The sequence below is a fragment of the Macaca nemestrina genome, chromosome 8, assembly GCF_043159975.1.
Source record: "Macaca nemestrina isolate mMacNem1 chromosome 8, mMacNem.hap1, whole genome shotgun sequence".
Lineage (NCBI taxonomy): Eukaryota > Metazoa > Chordata > Mammalia > Primates > Cercopithecidae > Macaca > Macaca nemestrina.
Genome location: NC_092132.1, coordinates 141,734,678 through 141,751,171, shown reverse-complemented (window position 1 = coordinate 141,751,171; position 16,494 = coordinate 141,734,678). Strand labels below are relative to the sequence as shown.

The 16,494-nt window shown below is 46.1% G+C and overlaps 1 protein-coding gene across 1 annotated transcript in view; it reads left to right on the top strand.

The window, feature by feature from the left end:
* The first annotated feature begins 7,908 nt into the window (after positions 1-7,908).
* LOC139355924 (SH3 domain and tetratricopeptide repeat-containing protein 1-like) overlaps positions 7,909-16,494 on the top strand; it is a 32,083-nt gene continuing 23,497 nt past the window's right edge. The window contains exon 1 of the mRNA XM_071068629.1: positions 7,909-8,036. The gene's annotated coding sequence lies outside the window, so the exon portion shown is untranslated. The remainder of the gene's footprint in view (positions 8,037-16,494) is intronic.

Sequence of the window (16,494 nt, the reverse complement as noted above, 5' to 3'; positions counted from 1 at the left end):
TCTCTCTGTCACCCTTGCTGGAGTGCAGTGGTGTGATCTTGGCTCACTGCAATCTCCGTCTTCCGGGTTCACGCCATTCTCCTGCCTCAGCCTCTCTAGAAGCTGGGACTACAGGCACCCACCACCACACACGGCTAAATTTTTGTATTTTTAGTAGAGACGGGGTTTCACCGTGTTAGCCAGGATGGTCTCGATCTCCCGACCTCATGATTCAGCGGCCTCGGCCTCCCTAAGTGTTGGGATTACAGGCGTGATCCACCCACGCGGCCGAGGATGTTCCTTTGTTCCTACAGGAGTATGTGATTGGTTTGTCTATTGGCTGGTAGGGAACTGAATCATGTGACACTGACTGGTAAGACTGTAATACTCTAAAATACAGTATATAAACTATCATATCATAATGGTGCAATACTATCTACTACAATAAGAAAGGCATTGATGAAAAGCCCAACGCTATCATATGTGACTGAGAGATTGAATGCTTCCTCCCTCAGATTGGTTACAACATATTGTCCTATCACAGTCCTCTCTCCTTCATTCAAAGTGAATGACCCAAATAATAGACAGAAATAATAAAGAATAAAGGGCGACAAATGCAAAGAACTCACGAGATGATACTCTATAGTAAAATCTATGTACTTAGGAATTAATACCAACTCATTATTAGCAAAAAATAAACATCTTTACATAAAGAGTAGTTTTTCCTTTAATAAAGAAAGGTGGAATGTGTATAATGAACAAGGGATAATCAAAATTTGCCAAATGAGGCTAGTAAGACAATCCCAACAATTCACGGTCATTATTCACTGGTCCGTTAATCACAGGACAATACATAAAAGCGAAACTTACCTGACCGGGTGCAGTGGCTCATGTCTGTAATCCCAGCACATTGGGAGGCTGAGGTGGGCAAATCATGAGGCCACGAGTTCAAGACCAGCCTAGCCAACATGGTGAAACCCTGTCTCTACTAAAAATACAAAGAATTAGCTGGATGTAGTGGCAGGCACCTGTAGTCTCAGCTACAACAGAGGCTGAGGCAGGAGAATCACTTAAACCCAGGAGGCGGAGGTTGCAGTGAGCCAAGATTGCACCACTACACTCCACCTCGGCAACACAGTGAGACTCCATCTCAAAAAAAGGTAATAATGAAATAAAAAAAATTAAACTTACCTACACATTAGAAAAACATTAAAATTCAACCATGAATCCAGCACATTATCAAATGAATAGACAAAAATCCTACCAATAAACTTAATATCATTATCTATGAAACTCAAGTACTACTGCCTAAAGAGCAATTACAGAACTCTCACCTCAAGGTTTCCCTGCAAAACAAGGTGAATTTTATACTCATGACTCCTTAAGAATGAGCCACTGATAAAAACAATATACTTGTAACTTGTGTAACATTTCATACATTTTTTCAAGCACTGCACCGTAATTAATTTGCATCAGGCTTTCCAAATGAGAAAAGCTTCACTTATAGAACTTCTTTCCTGTGGGAGTTTTCACATGACTTTTCAAGTAAATGTGAAAACTGAAAATATTCTTGCAGTTTCTAAACTATTAGAGTTTTAATCCTGTGTACGTTCTTGTATTAACAAGGTCCAGGGAGCTACAGTGTGCATTTTCATATGTCCTTGAGTGGGTATGAGAGAAATGAAACATTCCCACTTTCTAAAAAAAAATAAATTTTTTTTCTAAAAGAAAATAAATTTCAAGTGACTCTTATTTGTTTTGATTGCTTGTTTTTAAGTTCATGACTTGATAAGATTCCTTCAGAGGACTTTATTTCCTCTTCTCAGTACAAATTATCTTATATCTTTCCCAGGTTTTTCAAAGTGATCTTCAATATTCTGGTCTTTCCATTTGTTTCCTAAAATGCAGACCCACAAAATTATCATGAATTATTACAAACTACAGAAACATTACTAGATTTAATGTTCTTTGTGGACAGTGCCCATGCCTGATTTAGTCACCAAATCATTCCCTTGCCACATTCCAAATCACAAATAGCACTGATGATAGGGAAATACTTCTGTAATTAGGTGAAATGTGTTGTCATTCTCACCTACAGAAGCCAGGTTCCTGCAGGTTTCCTGCATCACTTCTCTGTAGAGATTCTTCTGAGAAGAATCTAGCAAAACCCATTCCTCCTGGGTAAAGTTCACAGCCACATCCTCAAAAGCCATGGAGTCCTAGAACATTCCACACATGTGGATACAAGGATGGGTGAGACTGACTGCACTGGGAATCTATACTCAATCCATAAGCTGTTTACATGATTCTAAAATTTCCAAGCATTTTTTCTATGACTTGATTGTCACAACTCTTACTCTGTTCACACATACTCCCTCCCACACAGCAGTACTAATGCTGGAATTGAACTATTCAGAAAGACAACAGCAAAGTAGAAACACCCATCTCATTAGAGAATCCAGGGAGTAAGATGTGCTGCTAGGAGTTACCTTTTAACTTCACTTTGTGCATTTTTAGTATCTGTCATAATAAAGTCCTACCTGATGTGCATAAGGGAGTTAATATTATCAGTCCTGAGACTACTTATTCTTAAAAATGCCTGCTCACAAAGTTCCACCTTTGTTTGTAATAGTAACTTACATTTTGAAAGGGATTCCACCAACCCAAGTAATAAGAATGACTCACTGCATCTGAATGGCTTATGCAATATATTTGCCAAAAGTTTTTCTGCCGAAGGTCTATTATTTTCACTGCAGTGGTGCTTAGGGAACCAGACACCAAAACACAGTCTGAACACTAAGTGTTCAATGAGTTTCCCTGATAGACAATATTTTATATGTGCTGTCACGTGTTAACTGGGGAGTTGAGCCCATTCAATGTGATTATACCAAGAGAAAGTAGGCTTACTAAATTTAATTGAGTAGTAAATAAAACCAATAATTGATATTTAACAATACTAATACAACAATTTTTAAAATTTCTATTGCACAATGTCAAGGCAGAAAGGAATAAGAGGAAATATGACACATGTTTTTTAAAATGACATTAATGTCACCACGTCCAGATGCTATTCCTATGAAATCACATAAATTCCCCAATCAGGTTTTTTTTAGGAAGGAAAAACTACTTTTTCATGCGTAGTAAAAATGACAAATGTCTAATGCTTTTTAGTCATCTAAAAAAAGAGTGATGACTTGTCTAACATACTTCTAAGATTTTCAAACGACAATACTCAGGACAGCACAGTATTAGCAGAGAGACGAGCAAGCAGACCAAGGGGAAGAAAAGTCTTAATGACCCAGCATTTATATGGAAAGTTGATGAATGATAGAGTAGGCACTGTAGAATAGAAAAAGAAATCACATGCACTTTAAAATATGAGGCAAACCAGGCTGGCATCTACTTGGGAAAATGCATTGCATTCTTCTCCATTCCATGATCCATAATCAACTTATTATATATTCAAATATGAAAGATAAAACCAGAACACTTTCAGAAGTCACAGGAAGATTTTTTTTTTTATGAAGGATTAGGCAGAATTTCTTTTATGTAAGAAAACAGTGATAAAGGAACAGACAAACTCAAACATATTAAAATTTAGGGAATAAAAAGAAAATACAGTGGGTTGGGCATGGTGGCTCACGCCTGTAATCCCAGCACCTTGGGAGTATGAGACGGGTGATCACCTGAGGTCAGGAGGTTGAGACCAGCCTGACCAACATATCAAAACCCCGTCTTTTTGCTGTTTGTTTGTTTGTCTGTTTGTTTGTTTTTTGAGACGGAGTCTTGCATTGTCGCTTGGGCTGGGGTGCAGTGGCAAGATCTTGGCTCTCTGCAACCTCCACCTCCCGAGTTCAAGCAATTCTCTTGCCTCAGCCTCCCTAGTAGCTGGGATTACAGGTGCCTGCCACCAGGCTCAGATAATTTTTTTGTATTTGTGGTAGAGACAGTTTTTCACCACATTGACCAGGCTGCTCTGGAACTCCTGACCTCGTGATCCGCCCACCTTGGCCTCCCAAAGTGCTGGGATTACAGGCATGAGCCACCGTGCCAGGCCTAAAACCCCGCGTTTACTGAAAATACAAAAATTAGCTGGGTGTGGTGGTGGGTGCCTATAATCCCAGTTACTCGGGAGGCTGACACAGGAGAATCACTTGAACCCGGGAGGCAGAGGTTGCAGTAAGCAGAGATGGCGCCAGTGCACTCCAGTTGGGTTACAGAGCAAGACAGTGTCTCCAAAAAAACAAAAAACAACACGAAAAACCCCCTCAGATATCCAGATAAGAGGATACAGATATGTCCACTGTCATAAATTCTTCACCATGCTACAAGAGGGGAACTGACATTTTGGTGAATCTTTGTAAATCATCAATTTATCTATCACACTTTTATTTCACCAGTAGCATTGACAAAGCTAAGTCCTACAATTCCATTTGAAATTACCCTTGAAAAGAACAGACCTTTAAAACTTACTACACTCACTCTGGGGAAGAAATAAATACGAATTTTTAGCAAATAAAATGCATCATTTTATCTTGCCTCTTTGGAAATAGTATATTTATCTTTCAAGCTGTACTGACAAAATGTATCTTACAGTCAATGAAAAACTGAAACTCAAATAAGAGGACAAGCCTTTTCAAGGTAACAAACTCAGGGAGAGGCAGTGCTGACTCCAACGCAGACCTTTCTAAGTGTCACGGCAGGCCATTCTATCCCTCGGGACACCCATCCTGTTCAGTAAAGCACTCAGTGACCACCTAGGAGGCACTGGCACTGCTCTTTGTCCTCCTGTGTGCCTTCAGAGCATTTTCATATTCAGGTTCTTGCACATCCTCTCTGGGGTGGGTTTTCCTCATCCTTTGCGACAGTTTTTCTCTCTTCACAAGTCTGAGACAATCTAGAGAGCAGAAATCATTTCTGCCTTTTCCTCTCAATATCAGCATCCCATTGGCAGACCGTCAATGTGTCTCCGAGGAATAAAACCTCCAGCTAGAGGAACAGCTTCAATGACCTAGCTTTAATGACGTTACGTTGTATGGTCCATTCATTTTAATGTCCTAAAATTTTAATAACCCTTAAGGGTCACCATTTTAGATGAAACTATACCAGGAGATTCCTCTAAGGCCAAGAGCATCCAGCTGCTCCCCTGAGAGACTCTGTCCTTGGGGATGAGATGACCCCGGGGCTGATACTCACTAGACCCTCCAATAGACATGGCCACTGTGGGTATCCTGGGTCATTCCCAGACAGTTCTAACATGCCAGGACTAGGAAAAGACAGGAGGGTGGCTGAGGACACAACACCCTGTAACGTTTTCACGGGGGGACCTCAACCTAAAGACATTTTGGTCATATGTACACTTAGGAAGGATGAAAAGAAGAGAGGCACAAAGATTTTTTTTTTTAGAGTAGAGTGTCAGGTGATTTATTCTCCACTTTCCTCTCATGTAAAATGTTTGGAAACAAAAAAATATTTTGGCCAAGGTGGCTCACGCCTGTATTCCCAGGGCTTTAGGAGGCTGAGGCGGGTGATCAATTAAGGTCAAGAGTTTGAAACCAACCTAGCCACAATGGCAAAACCCTGTCTCTACTAAAAATACAAAAATTAGCTGGACATGGTGGTGGGCGCTTATAAGCCCAGCTACTTGGGAGGCTGAGGCAGGATAATCGCTTAAAGCTGGGAGTCAGAGGTTGCAATGAGCTAATACTGCGTCATTGCACTCCAGCCTGGTGACAGGGCGAGACTCCGTCTCAAAAAAAAAAAAAAAAATATATATATATATATATAAAAAATATACATTTAAAATTATTACATGTAGATAGTATTTGAAGTCATGGGTATATACTGACTGTAGGTAGAAACAAGAGAAGGCAAGGAAAGTTTTTATATTTTATATTTATATATAATTATATAAAATTAATATACATAATTATAATATGTAAATATATCATATAGGCTGCGCACAGTGGCTTACACCTGTAATCCCAGCAATTTGGGAGGCTGAGGTGGGCAGATCACCTGAGGTCAGGAGTTCGAGACTAGCCTGACCAACATGGAGAAACCCCATCTCTACTAAAGATACAAAAATTAGCCAGGCGTGGTAGTGCGTGCCTGTAATCCCAGCTACTCAGGAGACTGAGGCAGGAAAATCACTTGAACCTGGGAGGTGGAGGTTGCAGTGAGCCCAGATTGTGTCATTGCACTCCAGCCTGGGCAACAAGAGTTAAACTCCATCTCAAAATAAATAAATAAATAAATAAAACAAGAAATACATCTTTATGTCTAAATATATAATTATAATACATAAATGTGTATATATACATTTATTATAAATTTATTAATATATGAAATATATTTATTTCTGAGACAGGGTCTGGCTCTGTCACCCAGGCTGGAGTGCAGTGGCACTATCATAGCTCATTGGAGCCTTGAACAGATGGCTCAAGCGATCCTCCCATCTCAGCCTCCTGAGTGGCTAGGATTGCATGCACACACCACCATGCGTAGCTAGTTTTAAAATTTTTTGTAGAGACAGGGTCTTCCTTTTTTGCTTAAGCTGGTCTTGAACTCCTGGGCTCAAGTGATCTTCCTGCCTCAGGTTTCCAATGTATTAGACGTGGGCCACTGCATCTGGTCTAACGCATTTTTTAATTTGCGAGTATATATTATTTAAAATTTGAAGTACTGAATGTATTGAACAACTAACTTGCAGAATTCCTGAACAATGGACGGTCAGCTGTCATGTCCTGGTTCAAATCGTCCCAGCAAACCAAGGCTAGAAACCTTTCAGCCAACTTCCACTTATGTCTCCCGGGGCAGGACAATGTCACTTGGCCAATCCCCACTAAGAGGGACTCTGGAAGGGCAAGAAACTATTCTGTTCTCTATAATGGAACGTGACCAGGGAGAAGGCAGTTGGGAGGGCCAGCTGGGCCCTTCAACCAGCAGCGTCCACCATCGACCAACTGCCCTACAGCTACAATGTGCTGAGCATTTGGGGCACTGTTATGAGCAAGAGTTTCCATTTTTCTTCTCATGGGACCTTCATGCTAGTGGCAAGAGACAATTTTTTTTTTTTTTCTTTGAGAAAGAGTTTTGTTCTTGTCACTCAGGCTGGAGTGCAATGGTGTAATCTCAGCTCACTGCAACCTCTGCCTCCTGGATTCAAGCAATTCTCCTGCCTCAGCCTTCCGAGTAGCTGGGATTACAGGATTGCACCACCATCTCTGCTAAAATACAAAAATTAGTCTAGCTAATTTTTGTATTTTTAGCAGAGATGGGGTTTCATCTTGTTGGCCAGGCTGGTTTCGAACTCCTGGCCTCAAGTAATCCACCTGCCTCGGCCCCACAAACTGCTGGGATTACAGGCGCGAGCCACCACGCCCGGCCCTACTTCACTCCTAACGCCCACCATCCGTGCTTCCAAATGTTTGCTGAATGACAAGGTGAACGAGTGAATGGGACTACGTGAGTTCAGTCAGCAGGCAATCCTATTCCTTGGACCTCAGTTTCCCTTTTTGTAAAGCAAGCCTGTCTCTCGCTCTCTGCCCTAAAAGCCTGAGTTCTGGGCTTGAGATGAGCGTGTCCTGTAGAGCAGACTCCAGGTGGACGTTGAGCTGGGTCTTCTAGGAGGCCAGGATCCGGCCAGCTCTTGGGTCCGGTCCTCCCGCGGGACCCCGCACGCCCAGTCCCAGCGCCGCCCCGCCCAACCTCCCTTTGTTCCTCCAGGCCCCGCCCTCTCCGCGCAGCTCGCTCCCCATTGGCCGGGGGGCGGGTCCTGGGCGTCCGGCTCCGCTGGGGGCGGGGCGGTGGGCGGCGGGCGGCGGGCGGGGCCGTGTGCACCTGCAGGGTGTGTTTCCCGGCCGCAGCCTTGCGCCAGCTGCAGCTCCTTGATCCGAGCCGGATCCTGAGCGGGGAACACGGGCTGAAGCGGCGGCGGCGGCCCCGCCCCGGGGCTCCGTTGTTGAGGCTGCAGTGGCTCTGTCGGCTGCTCAGCTGCGCTTCAGTCGGCCCAGGCGCCGCGGCGAGGAGCGAGCGCTGCGAGGCGGCAGCCTGAGGTGAGACGGCACGACGGGCGACGGGGTCTCCGGCCCGGGCGGGAGTCTCTGCCCCGGGCGTGGCGGCTCCGAGCTGGGCTCCGCAGGGTCCGAGGTCGGGATCCGGGGTCCTTGCGCCAGGGCTTTGTCTCGGCCTTGGGCGGCACTGGGGGCTTCGCGCCTGCTGCGGTACCGCGTGGGCCCGCGGGGGAGTCCCGGTCGCCCTGCGGGTGGGGCCGGTCCCTACTGCTCCCCGGCTCCCCGCGTCTGCCGCGGAGGGGACTGCATGGACCCGGGCGCTGGCTTCTGCCCGGTCCCCCGCAGCGTGGCTGGTCCCCGCGTGCAGCAGAGGGGGCCCTGCGTGGGCCCACTCGTGAGGCGGGGTCCGGGTCAATGCGAGTGGGAGACTCCGCCGCCCTCCCCGCCCTCCCTAGCAGCGAGGATGCTTCGCTAGACTCACCGAGGGGACTGCGCGGACCCTCGGACGAGGGAGTCCGTGACTCTGGGTGGGGGCTCTTTCCCGGCCCCGCATGACGGCTTCCTGTTTTGTCACCTATATAGGTGGCTGCGTGGACCCGCGCGCGTGGGTCATGGCCGCCCTGATAGTGGTGCTGTGCGCCGCCCCGTGGCTCGTCTGGGTCGACTCCGCGTGGGACGCGCGTGTAGTGGGGGTTCGTGCGCGGGGGGCGCGGTCGGGGGGGGCGCACTGCCCCCGCCCCATGGTTTATCCTCTCACTTGCCTGGCGGGAGGAAGCGAGAGGCGCGGGCCCGGAGCTGTCGCGCAGTGGCCGCACCGACCTCTGCCCTGGCTGGCGGGTCCCAGGGGGCGAGGGGCCGTCACCGCGCGTCCCACCGCGGGTCCCACCGCCGCACTTCCTGCTCTGGCCCCGGGCTGGGCTCTGATTGGAGGGAGCAGGGCCCTTCTGCCCGGCACTTCTTGATTTCTTCCGTTAGCAATGGGAAGAAAAAAAAATCTGGAAAGCCAGATTGAACTTTGTAGCTCTTAGCGCTTGGAGAGTGGAAGAAACTCTCCCAAGAATTTGGCGGGCTGGAAAATGCGTTTCAAGCAGGAGCATCCACACCCACGGAATGAGGCCAAGGCAGTTACAGTTAGAGGTCAGACTTATGAGGGGAGAGCGAGGGTGAGGTCCGTGGTTCGGGAGACTCCGACCTCAGCTTGATGGGAAGACCTGATGCTGCCCCTCAGAGGCTGTATTTCTCAGCCACCGAAGAAAGTGGAATCACTCCTTAGTGAATGCTTTCATCAAACTTTTGAAAAACCTGTAATGTCCCAGGAGGCGAAATCGAACTGGACAGTTTTCCCCTTTTAAGAGTGTTAAACGTCCCGGAGACAAACAGCAGAAGGCTCAAGGAGTCCAAATACTCAACCCGAAGTTCTTTCTGAACAAGAGATGGTGTATAAGTAACAGGCATAGGAGACAAAACTGAACTAATCACCACAGCTGTGGCTCCTAGCCCTGTAGCGTGTCATGCAGGCCCTTTTGCCTTCTCTGCCCTCCGCTGTCCCAGACCCCAAGGCTACTGCGCACCTCCAGTCATCAGCTCCTGCCGACCCATTGCTATGAACTCTGTTTCGGTGGCTCTCTTCTCCCTGAAGTTTTGCTTGTTCTCCTGAAGCGTTATCTCCCTGGAACTGGAAGGTCAGAGATGAGGTTTTGTTAGATTATAAGTCTCAGTCTTTGCTATCTACCTTCGTCTGTCTCCCATATCACCGGCTGTTTTTTTCCCCCTGTTTTTCATTTTAATGTTTTTATTGGATAGGTGTCTATTATTGCAGGCTACCTCAAAACATTTTTGGATATTGACAGGATATCAGTATGAATAATATGTAAAAGATAACTTATTCTAGTTCTTTTGAGCAGAGGATTTGGTTTCGATATGTGGCCCTATTAAAGCTTTTGTTAAGTCCAAGTACTTGCTGAACTTCAGTTCCCTTACCTATAAAATGGAGTTAGTTGTTAGTAATACCTGTTCTGCCTAACTCAGGAGATTGTTTTGAGGATCATACGAAATTATGAATGGAATGGAATTTTGTAAATTTTAAATGAAATATTGTATTACCTAAGATTTTTTTTTTAAACGCCATATTAAGAATGGAATGAATCTGGGTTTTCCTTTGAAATCCCAAATGTTTAATGTATTGAGAAGTTTTAATGTGTCTGTCGGGGAGCTTCATTAGGATTGTTTTCTATCTTTAATTGGCCAGTATTGTTTTATATGTTAGCATTTTGGGGGAACATCAAAATTTGTGTTTCAGTTATCATTAATATTTTACAAAGTTATTGAATGTGCATGATTTAGTCTTTAACAATCTCTTCAATTATTTACATTCCCATATAAAAAATGCAGTAATGAACATCCATGTAAATAACATTCCCATGGTTCAATGAAGCATCATTTCTTGACATCTCAGTTTCTAAGTGCCCTGTGTTGAGGTTGGGAAAGCTAAAGGGCAGTCAGAGGTCAAGATCAGCAAAGCGTCACCTTTGACATTTGAAATCCAGCAGCAGGTATCACAGTGAACCCCATTCCAGCATCCAGGAAGTTTCTCTGTCCTGCCTCTCCTCCAGCCACCTCAGAATCTGTGTCGGCGGTGTTGGTCCTGCTTTCCTCTCTCTCCTCTGCCTTTTCTTTCCCTTCACCAACTTCTACCGAGTGCCTCTGATGTCTCAGACAGTGGCAGTGGGATTACAAAGGCTAATAAACTCAGCCCTGGTCCTCAAAGAATTGATGTTTTCTGTGCAGATATTAAGTGACACTGTCATACATAGTGTTGACAAACATTGATACAGATTTCCTGTGAAGTGCAGAAGCACCATCCTAGAAGCAGAGATGCAGAGGCAGCACTGGTGACTCACACATGGAGAGCTGGAGTTCTTGGTCTAGTGGGATAAACTGACTTGGACATCATTTCAGTGCAGCGGAGTGAGTGCTGGGTCGGGCTCCCTCGGGGCATCTGGGGCTGGGTTTGTCTGGTGTTTAGTCTCCTGCCTGGTACTTAGAGTTTATCAGTAAGATGAGCATTGGGAGGCTTCTAAGTGAAAAGAAAGGCAATCACTTACCTGAAACCTAAAATTTGTAGGTGTTCTGGGCCATTTATAATTCACTGAATCTGTTTTGTCAGAACAAGTCTATCATCTATTGTTTTGGATGGAGTGTGGCCAGCCCTGCTTTGCAATGTAAGGAAATCAGGAAACGCTTGTAAGGTGTCAACACCGTGCCAGACACTCTTCTAGGGGTTTCCACGTAAATCACTGTATTCATTTCTGTTGCTGCTTTACCACATTTCCACAAATTTCATGGCTTAAAACAATTGAAATTGTATCATCTCACAGTTCTGTGGGGCAGAAGTCTGACGTGGGTGTCACTGGGCAAAAATCAGCATGTGGGCTGGGCTGCATTCCTCACTGGAGAATTGTTTCCAAGCGCTTTTGGCCAAATATAGTTCCTTGTAGTTGCAGCACTGAGGTGTCTGTTCCCTTGCTGGCCATCTGTTGGGGGCTGCCCTCAGCTCCCTCTATCTGGTCTTTGCACGTGGTCCCATCAGCTCAGGACTAGCTAACCCAGGGACCTGGTCAGGCTCTCCAGTTCCCCTGTGTGCATTTCTCTTCTTCCACTCGGAGAAAGTTCTATGCCCTGTTTTAAAATATTTTTTTGAGATGGAGTCTCGCACTGTTGCCCAGGCTGGAGTGCAGTGGCGTGTTCTCAGCTCACTGCAATCTCTACCTCCCAGGTTCAGGTGATTCTCTTGCTTCGGCCTCCTGAGTAGCTGGGACTACAGTTGCCCGCGACGACACCCGACTAATTTTTGTATTTTTAGTAGAGATGGGATTCACCATTTTAGCCAGGATGGTCTCCATCTCTTGATCTCGTGATCCGCCTGCCTTAGCCTTCCAAAGTGTGGAGATTACAGGTGTGAGCCACCACACCTGGCCAGATCTAGGCTCTTAGAGGCTCATGGGATTAGATTGGACCTCCCTGGATAGCCCAGGATACTCTTCCTAAGGCCTGTGGCAAAGCCCTTTTGCTGCATAACATAGTCACAGGTCTTGGGGGTTGGACTCTCCCACCACAGTTACCGATCCACTTACTACAGCAGCCTGGGAGGTGCTTTTCATTGCCTCTCGTTAACAGATACCAATTTTTTTTTTTTTTTTTTTTTTTGCAAATTGGCAGGAACATGAAGATCCTTCTTTTTTTGTTTTGTTTTGTTTTGTTTTGTTTTGAGACGGAGTCTCATTCTCTTGACTGGGCTGGAGTGCAGTGGTGCAATCTTGGCTCACCACAACTTCCACCCCCCGGGTTCAAGCAGTTCTCCTGCCTCAGCCTCCTGAGTAGCTGGGACTACAGGCACATGCCACCAAGCCTGGCTAATTTTTGTATTTTTAGTAGAGATGAGGTTTCACTCTGTTGGCCAGGCTGGTCACAAACTCCTTACATTGTGATCCGCCCACCTTGGCCTCCAAAAGTGCTGGGATTACAGACATGAGCCACCGCGCCCAGCCATGAAGATCCTTCTTAAATGAAAAAACCGTTCCTCTGACTTGATGTGAGGCTGTTGGTGAGACTGATAGCAGTGGAGACAGGTCCATCAGAAACGGAGCTAAACTTTGTGTTCTGGAGTATTTTGATGGCCTGCCCTGATTATGTAAGTTTTGCTAAGAAGTCATTAGAGTAATTCCTCTACTGGAAGAAACACCATATGGGGAATTTGGGACCTTGCCTTTTCAAGTTTTACCCAAAGGACTCTTCATGGGTGAAAAGTACATGATTCCAGGTCCATTTCTAGAATGGAAACAGCTGCATCAACCCAACAGCGATTCACATTCCTGAGTTTGAGAGAATCCGATTGTCTCAGGCTGAAGCCAAAAGCCCAATAAACAATGTTTGCACTTTATTCATAGTTAGGAATTAGGTGTATCCTGTGGTCAAGAAAACAACTGATGGTGGTCACCAAGTAGTTTAAAGCCAAGCAGGACCTCGTTTTATCATGTGGGTGTTTTGATTTTCTTAACGAAGTTTTTATTTTCCTGTGCAATAAATGACAAACTCTGACTTGAAATACATTTCCTTTAATAAACAAGAATGTAGGGTCGGGCGCAGTGGCTCATGCCTGTAATCCCAGAGTTTGGGAGGCCGAAGAGGGCAGATCATGAGGTCACTAGATTGAGACCATCCTGGCTATGGAGTGGTGGCTCGCACCTGTAATCCCAGCACTTAGGAATGCTGAGGCAGTAGGATCCACTGAGGTCAGGAGTTTAAGACCACCAACATAGTGAGACCTCCACCTCTACCAAAAAAAAAAAAAAAAAATGCTGGGCATGGTGGTGCACAGCTGTGGTTCTAGCTGCTGGGGTGGGGGGGGGGGTGTTGATCACCTGATCCCACTAATTTGAGGCTGTAGTCAGTTAGAATTACACCACGGCATTCCAGCCCGGGCAACAGAGCAAGACCCTCTCTCAAACAAAAACAAAAACAAAAACAAAAAACCATATTACTTAATATACTATTGTTGTTGGTCAAGTATCAGATTTTGTTTAAAAACTAAATATTCTTTTTTTTTTTTTTTTTTTTTTTGAGACGGAGTCTCGCTCTGTCACCCAGGCTGGAGTGCAGTGGCATGGTCTTAGCTCACTGCAAGCTCCGCCTCCCGGGTTCACACCATTCTCCTGCCTCAACCTCCTGAGTAGCTGGGACTACAGGCACCTGCCACCACGCCCGGCTAATATTTTGTATTTTTAGTAGAGATGGGGTTTCACCCTGTTAGCCAGGATGGTCTTGATCTCCTGACCTCGTGATCTGCCCACCTTGGCTTCCCAAAGTGCTGGGATTATAGGTAAATACTCATTTTTAGCAAAGTTGTACAGGCATATAGCTCTAAGAGTCAGTAATTAACAAGGCTTACAATAAAACCCAGCAATCCCCTACCTTACCCTTCTCTACTCTGATCCCTGCTCCTTGGAGGTTACTGTGTTTATGTTTTAGCTCGTTCTAGATTGTGTGAAAGACAGGGAGATGTTCTACTGTGGAAGACAAGGATTCAGGCTGCTTACCTTCCCCGCTTCTCCTGCTGCCCATGTTTTTCTCCCCCATCCTCTCAGTATAATTATTGTGATAGTGAGGCCAGGCACGGTGGCTCATGACTTATCCCAGAATTTTGGGAGGCCGAGGCGGGCAGATCACTTGAGGCCAGGAGTTGAAGGCCAGCCTGGCCAACACAGAGAAACCCCGTCTCTACTAAAAAATACAAAAATTAGTCAGTTGTAGTGTCCCACACCTGTAGTCCCAGCTACTCAGGAGGGTGAGGCACAAGAATTGCTTGAACCTGAGAGCTGGAGGTTGCAGTGTGCTGAGATCGCACGATAAGGTGAGATCGCACCACTGCACTCCAACCTGGGCAACAGAGGTAGACTGTCTCAAAAAAAAGGTATCGTGATAGTGGGATACATAGTACAATATTGTGTATATTTAGTATTCTTCCTGGTTTTTGGCCCAGAGCTTCTAAAACTCTTGTAATTTCCTGACTGATAGGAACATCATTGGTTATAATATTTGGTCTTAGGTTTCAATACCTGATACAAGAGCTTCTAAGGCTTTTGGAATCTCTGGGGTGATAGGAGTGTCTTTTGTATGATAATGAGATGACAGATGGCTTCGGGCACCTGGAAAGATTCAGGATTAGGGTTGGTTGCCAGAAAGATGAGTCATGATTAAAGAGTTGGACATATCAGCCCCACCCCTACCTCTGGGAGGGGAGATGAGACAGGCTGGAAATTGAGCTACTCACTGTGGCCAATGACTTAATCATGTCTATGTTATGAAAACTCCATAAAACCCTATAAATACTGGGTTTGGAAAGCTTCTGGGTTGGTGAACTCATTTGGTGCTGGGGAGGTGGCACTTCCAGCAATGGCATGGGAGCCCCGACCTCTCTGCCCCGTGGTGTGCCCTGTGCCTCTCTTGCATTTGGCTGTTCCTGTGTTCTCTTTGTAATAAACCAGTAAGAGTAAGTGCCAAGCACTTTGCGTCTGTCACCTCTCTTACTTTTTCAGCAACACTGTGTGGCAGATAATGTCCTCATTTTGCCGGTGACAAAATGAGACTGATGCATTGAATAACTTGCTCAAGGTCACATAATAAGTGGAATTCAAACTCTGACTCCAAAGCCTGTGCTTTTAACTGGCATGCTGCATACGCAGCCTCTTTATTTTTTAGGAATTTTGGTGTCTCTAGGGCCTGACACCAAGTTGACCGTTGTGGCCTAGAGCTGTCATAACGGAGCTTTTAGCGGCCCTGCTGAGAACAGAGCCAGCACCTCCGGATTGGCAGGGCAGGGGCTGTTCCTGCTGGGAGCTGCAGGTCACTCCCTGTAGCCCTTGGCTGATCTTGCTCATCCACTCCCTCCCTCATTCAGTAGTTCCTGAGTGCGGCCTCTGTGCGGAGGAGAAGGAGGCAGCCTTCCAGCCCAGGTGGGGCCTGCAGGTACACACAGGGAGACGCAGCTGTGCACTGAGCTGGCTGTAGGCTGGGACAGCGTGTCTCCAGAGATGGCGATAGAATGCTCTGGGACTGCAGAGGGAACACATGCTTGTGAAAGGGAGGAAGGGACAGGCACCGCAGAGGAGGTGTACTTGAGTTGGACTTTGAGGGAGGAGTTGGATTTCCTCCGTGGAACCGAGCAGCTGAGGCTTTCTCAGCAGCTGAAGATTACAGCCAGCCAGCTTCAAACGTTCAGCTTTTCCTGAATTCCCTTTTTTAAGACAGTGCAGTAAGTTTTCAACAGAGATAAAGCGGTCACCTCCATGTCATTCATGTTCTGCGAATCCTGTGTGTAGTTTTCGATGCTTAGCAGATGGGAGCAACCTGGGCCATAAGAGAAGAGCCTGTGTGTCCACTTGTTTGGACATCAGTCAGGTGTGGCACAGGGCAGTGATCACTGCCTTCCCCTGAGGAACTCAGTTGTACTTTTATGTGGAGAGGACAAAGAAAGCTGTTGTACAGGGGGCAGGAGACATTTCACCTGTAAAGCAAGGCACAAAATACATAGTCTGTGCCCTGCATGAGAAACCTAGCAGAACTGTGTGCTGATCCCCACCCCTGCCTCCCCTGCTGAGAGCGAACCGTCCATTGTTCCATGGCGGAGGGCATTTCAGAAGCCTCTGCAATCGGAGTGATCTGTTACTTGCCCATTGAGCGTTAGGGGCAGCAACCAGGTGGTGTGGCTGAAACACAGGCCTTGGCCAGACCTGGTTGGGCATGTTGGTTCTGCCACTGATTGTGAATTACAAAACCTTGGAGAAGTCATTGTCTTTGTCTGTGCCTCTCATGTAAGATGGGGAACACTGTGGCCATTGCAGAAAAGCAGATAGGTGGAGCGAGTATGGAGTGCTTTGTGTGTGTGTGTCATACGGTGAATGAAATGGCACTGATTGACATTATTGATAGTAATAGTAGGTTT